This window comes from Benincasa hispida, chromosome 8, assembly GCF_027475165.1.
Source record: "Benincasa hispida cultivar pf3 chromosome 8, pf3_genome.v1.1, whole genome shotgun sequence".
Lineage (NCBI taxonomy): Eukaryota > Viridiplantae > Streptophyta > Magnoliopsida > Cucurbitales > Cucurbitaceae > Benincasa > Benincasa hispida.
This window is the reverse complement of record NC_143485.1, coordinates 58,084,237-58,090,870: the sequence shown is the minus strand read 5'-3', so window position 1 is coordinate 58,090,870 and position 6,634 is coordinate 58,084,237. Positions and strand designations below refer to the sequence as shown.

At 32.9% G+C, this 6,634-nt stretch overlaps 1 long non-coding RNA gene across 2 annotated transcripts; it reads left to right on the top strand.

Moving 5' to 3' along the window:
- Positions 1-202: 202 nt before the first annotated feature.
- LOC120083655 (uncharacterized) lies at positions 203-3,609 on the top strand. Of its 2 annotated transcripts, XR_005483488.2 has the most exons (4): positions 213-585; positions 702-828; positions 3,223-3,307; positions 3,391-3,609. It is a non-coding gene; the product is annotated as an uncharacterized LOC120083655 (long non-coding RNA). The 2 variants fall into 2 exon arrangements; XR_016531373.1 differs by lacking the exons at positions 3,223-3,307; positions 3,391-3,609 and having other exon boundaries at positions 203-585; positions 702-1,042.
- Positions 3,610-6,634: the final 3,025 nt, after the last annotated feature.

The following is a 6,634-nucleotide window of genomic DNA, read 5'->3' as shown; positions in this document are numbered from 1 at the left end:
CTTGTTCGGGTCGGGGATTCCCCAGTTTGACCGGAGATGGGGTCAAACCCGAAAATTTTTTTGGGGCCCCGTCCCGACTCCAATTAATCCCTGACCCTGAATTTATATATATATTTTTATAAATATATATATATATATAGAATAATATAAACTTATTAATTTTTATATATGTTTATAAAAAGGTCCAAAAATAAAAGTAAAAAGCCCAATTTTTTTTTTTTTTTTTAAAAGGCCCAAAATCTTCTCCTCTCCTCCTTCCTTTCTGCCAAAAATCCCTAAAACTAAATCCCTTTCCCTACCCTACTGCTCAACGACTACTACTACCCGTCGGCGCCGAATCCAGCTTCACTTTCGAGTTTCGATTGTCGTCCGCCCACGTCTGCTACTTCCGATTGTCGTCAGCCTCCGCGTCCGCCAGCATCCGCCACTTCCAGGTCCGCGTCCGTCCGGCGCCATTGAAGACTGAAGACAGATCCGCATTAGTTACATCCGCCACTTCCAGGTGAAGACAAATCCGCACCATTGAAGACTTTCAGTACCAACGCCGTGAAGACTGAAGGCTGTGAATGTGAAAACTTGTTTAGGGTAGAGGAATAATATAAAATAATTAATTGTTTAGCTATATCCAAAATTTGTTTAGACCATGATTATTTGTTTTATATATTTTGACTGTTTTGTGTTGTTTTTCTTTTGAAAAACAGACTTTGAGTTTGTGCTGTTCCGAGAGGCGAGATCTGTCCGTTCAACTTTCAAGACTTCAAAGTTCAAGCTGGTGTCCGTAAAAATTTCCTTTCGTTCTCCTGCTTGGTCGTTTGATATTTTTAAAAAGTATGCTTGAAATTAGTAAATAATATGTTTGAAAAATATATTTGTGTATGTTTGATATTTGAATGTTTTGAATTTTAGGCTTGAATATGTTTGAAAAATATGTTTTGTTTGATTTTTGAATGTTTTGAATTTTAGGCTTGAATATATTTGAAAAATATGTTTGTGTATGTTTGAAATTTGAATGTTTTCAATTTTGGGTTGAATGATTTGAATATGTTTGAATGCTTTGAAAATGAAATCCAAGTGTAAAGAGGAGTTTTTAAATTAAATTTTTGGTAGGTTGAAAACAATGTCTTCATTAGATAAAGATTCTTCAAATCCAAGTCCAATCCCAAATCCAACCCCAAATTTAACTCCATGCTCATCGAATGATGATAATTTGAGTGTTGATAATTGTGTTATTCTTGATGAGGATATTGAGAAGGGATCTTTAAAGAGGAGATTGACATCAGTTGTTTGGAACCATTTTAAGAAACAAAAAATAGATGGAGTAGATAAGGCAGTTTGTAATTATTGCAAACGAAAATTAGGGGTGAAAGTAAAAATGGAACCAAACATTTGCATGATCATATTAAGATATGCCCATATAAAGGACAAAAGGACATACAACAATCCTTATTGAATCCTAATAGAGAGAAGAACAATACATTGAGTTTATATAACTTCGATCAGGAAGCAGCAAAAAAAGCATTAGCTAAGATGATAATAAGACATGAAATATCCCCTCTCAATAGTTGAGCATGAAGGTTTTAGGGAATTTTGTAATGTCATCCAACCATTATTTAAGATGGTGTCAAGAAACACAATAAAGAAGAAGATTTTGAAAATTTATGAGACTGAAAAGTTGAAAACCATGACACTATTGAATGTGATCAAAGGAAAGATTGCCCTTATAACAGATATGTGGACTTCCAACCACCAAACAAAAGGAAAGATTGCCCTTATAACAGATATGTGGACTTCCAACCACCAAACAAAAGGTTATATGACTGTCACTGTTCATTTTGTTGATGATAGTTGGGTTTTGCAAAACAAAATAATTAGGTTTATATATGACCCTTCTCCACACACTTCTGAGATGATTCATGAAGAAATAATGGAATGTTTGTTAGATTGGAATATTGATCGAAAATTGTCATCAGTAACTGTAGATAATTGTAGTACTAATGACTCTATGGTTAATATGCTGGTTGATAGTTTGTGTGGAAACTTAATATTGGATGAGAGCTTATTTCATATGCAGTGTTATGCTCATATTTTGAACTTGATTGTGAAAGATGGGTTGACAGTAATAGGAGATGAGATCGAAAGAGTTACATAGTAGTGTGTCTTTTTGGTTGCATACACAAAAAAAGATGGAGAAATTTGAGGAAACTGCACGACAGTTGAATGTTTATGATGGTCAGATGTTGAGTCTTGATTGTTGTACTAGATGGAATTCTACCTATTTTATGTTAGCCACTACATTAAAGTACAAAGCTGTTTTTTATCGATTAAAACAACGAGAACCAAAGTACAAGTATTTGCTTTTGGATCAAGATTGGGTATTAGTAAAAGAGATATGTGAGAAACTGAAAATATTTCATCACGTGACTGAAATATTTTTTGGATCAAAATATCCTACTACTAATCTTTTTTCCCAAAAATTTGTAAATTGAAATTGGCTATTTCTGAGTGGACTAATTTTGGCATTCAAGAGATTAGAGACATGACTTCAAATATGATGTCAAAGTTTGATAAGTATTGGAAGACAATTCATGGGGTAATGGCCATAGCTACAATTTTAGATCCATGTTACAAATTAAAGTTGATTGAGTTTTACTTCCCTAGAATTTATGGAGATAGTTTTTTTTCTTGAAGTGGAAAGGATTAAAAAAATTTGTTCAGATTTGGAAATAGAATATCAACTGAAGCATGAAGGTGAAGGTAATGATTATCACGCTAGAAATTTAGATGGAACCTCAAAGAATATCGAATTTGATGATTTCAATGATTATGACTTGTTTGTATCAAATTCCAATAATATGAATCAGAAGCAACAGTTTAATGCATATTTGGATGAACCTATCTTACCTTGAACATCCAATTTTAACATTTTGGGTTTGTGGAAATTGAATGGTGTCAAGTATCCAATTTTACAAGAAATTGCAAGAGACATATTAGCCATCCCATTATCTAGTATTGCATGAGAGTCTGCTTTTAGTACTTATGGTAGGATTGTAAGCCCACATCGTAACAAACTTCATCCAAAGACGATAGAAGTTTTGATGTGCGTTCAAAATTGGATTGCAACGGAAGTTTGATAGGTTAGTTTGTTTATTTTGTTTTACATCTTTTTATCATTTAATATATTAATAAATATTTTCTTTTATTATAAATATTTGGCAATGTAAGGTACTAGCACGGAAAAGAAATGGTTACACATTTAGCAACTGTTTTAGAAGATGACGATTCTGATGAAGATGGCGTGGTGACTAAGGTATGCTCAAGGATTAACATTATTTTGTGGTCTAGTTTTTTTTTTTTTTTTGACATTATTTGTTTATTACATTTTAAATGTAGGAATGAATACAACTAAGGATGAGATGATGCCAAGAAAGGTGAAAAATTTGATTGTGAAGTCATCGTTGAAGAGAGAAGGACGAGCTTTATTGAACTTTTAAGTTGTAAACTTATTTGAATGTATAAGACGTTTGCCTTTAATTGACTTCCTTATTCAAACTTTATTGAATTTTAAGTTGTAAAGTCATTTAATGGATTTGTTAGCTTTTAAATTGTCAATTGTGTTTATTTCATAGAATAGTCTATTATTTTTTGTTCATTTGTTATGCACTAGTCAAATTTCAAATAAAATCACTTGAATTAAAAAATGAGGAATTCGATAAACTTATTTAATGGATTTTTTGTGGGCTAATTAAACTTTAATTAAAAAAATGGGGAATCCCCACGGAGAATCCCCACAGAGAATCCCCGAGGAAACGGGGAATGGGGCCCCGCGGGGACCCCTTTTCCCCAACGAGGAATCCCCGCCCCCATCTTCATCTTTAAATGGTGGGGACAAGGGCGGGGATGGGGGATAATTTCCCTCACGGGGCCGGGGATAGGGGACGCCCCCCGTCCCGCTCCGGCTCCGTTGCCAACCCTATGCAAAATTACTTGCTCAAATAATTAAGTTAAGAGCACAATTTCTTGATTGTACGATTAAGATCATTCGTCTTGATTTTAATGGTGAATTTACCTCCTAAGCTTTTGATAATTATTGTACGTCAATTGAGATAAGTATTGAACATCCTGTAGCTCATGTTTATACACAAAATGGTTTAACAAAATCATTCATAAAATATTTGCAGTTAATTGCTAGACCATTACTTATGAAAACTAAGCTTCCTACATCTGAATGGGGACATACTATTTTGTATGCAGTTCCACATGTACGCATTAGACCAGTATTTTATCATAAGTACTTTCCATTACAAATAACTTATGGCCTTGAGCCAAATATTTCCCATATGATAATTTTTTGATGGTTCCAATTGCTCCACCACAACGTACTAAGATGAGTCCTTAAAGGATGTTAGAAATATAAATCAAATATGATTCCCCATCAATTATCAAATATCTTGAACTCCTACCGGGTGATGTATTTACTGCACGATTTACTGATTATCATTTTAATGAGACAAAATTTTTCAACATTAGGGGGAGGAATTAAGAAGTTGGAAAAAGAAATTACATGGAATCTATCGTTATTGTCTCATTTAGATCCTCGTACAGTTTAATGCGAACTTGAAGTTCAGAAGATAATCCATTTGTAAAATATAGCAAATCGGTTACCAAATGTATTTATAGATGCAAAGAAAGTAACTAAGTCACATACACCAATTGTAAATATTTCATCGAAAATTGATATCCCAGCACAACATGTTGTCACTAATGAGTCTGGAACACGTCAGAAGTGTCGTAGACCAGTGAGTTACAAGGATAAAAATCTAGTCAAGAAGACTTGATTGAGGATGTGAATACCCATGAAGAAATCCTCGATATAACTAGTGATGAGGTTAAAATACCTAAAGATAATAATGAGATTTTAATAAACTATGTTATGATAGGAAAAGGATGGAATCGAAATAATATAGTTATTGACAACATTTTTGCATATAATGTTGCTCTTGATATTATATCTGAAAATGAAGATCTTAAACCAAAATCTGTTGAAGAATTTCGACATAGAAAAGATTGTCTTCAGGGGAAGAAGCAATCGATGCAGAATTAAATTCACTTTCAAAATGTCAGGTTTTTGGACTAGTAGTCTGAACACCAGAAGGTGTCAAACTTGTGGGATACAAATGAGTATTTGTGAGGAAAAGAAATGAAAATAATTAGGTCACAAGATATAAAGCAAGACTAGTTACATAAGATTTTTCACGAATACCTGGTATTAATTATAAGAAGACGTATTCCTCGGTGGTGGATGCAATTACACTACGATATTTAATTGGTTTGACTGTGTATGAAGGTCTGGACATGCATCTTATGGATGTAGTCATGACGTACTTATATGGATCTCTTGATAATGATATTTATGTGAGAATCCCAAAAAGATTTAAGGTACCTAAATCATATAAATCAAATTTATGAGAATTGTATTCAATAAAATTACAAAAATTGCGAAACAATCAGGACGAATGTGGTACAATCGCTTGAGTGAATATTTGTTGAAAGAGTGATATCAAAACAATCCAATATATCTATGTGTTCTTATAAAGAAATCACAGTCAAGATTTGCTAACTGTATATATTGATGATTTAGATATAATTGGAACTCTTAAAGAGCATTCAAAGACAATGGAATATCTTAAGAAAGAATTTGAGATGAAAGATCTAAAAAAAAAACAAAATTTTTCCTTGGCTTGAAAATTGAGCATTTAGCAGATGAGATTCATCAGTCAACTTATACAGGAAAAGTTTTGAAAAGATTTTATATAGACAAAGCACATCCATTGAACATTCCAATGGAAGTTCGTTCACTGGATATGAAGAAAGATATATTTCGACCTCGAGATGATAATGAAGAACTTCTTGGTCTTGAAATACCATATTTTAGTGCAATTGGTGCACTTATGTATCTTGCTAATAATATTTTCAATAAATTTATTAGCAAGATATAGTTATTCTCCAACTAAAAGACATTGGAATAGAATTAAGCATATACTCCGTTATCTCCGATAAACGATTGATATGAGTTGGTTTTATTTAAATAAATCAAAATTTGATCTAGTTGGTTATGCAGATTTTGTATATTTATCTGATCCACATAAAGCTAGATCTCAAACATGTTATCTGTTCACACGTGGAGGAATTGTTATATCATGACGATCGGTGAAACAGACCATAACATCCATTTCCTCAAACCATGCTGAAATTCTTGCAATTCACGAGGTTAGTCGAGAATGTGTATGACTAAGATCAATGACTCAACACATTCGTAAAACATGTGGTTTGTCTTCTAGTAAAAATCTTCCAATGATATTATACGAAGACAACACAACATGCATATCACAGATCAAGGAAGAATATATTAAAGAAAACAGAACAAAACATATTTCACCGAAACTTTTTTACACTCACGATCTTGAAGAAAATGGCGATATCATTGTACAACAAATTTGCTCGAAAGATAATCTGAAAGACTTATTTACAAAAATATTACCTATCGCAACCTTTGAAAATTGTTGCACAACATTGGAATGCGGCGACTCAGAGATCTTAAAGTGATGTTTTCATGAGGGAGAGCAAATATATTCTT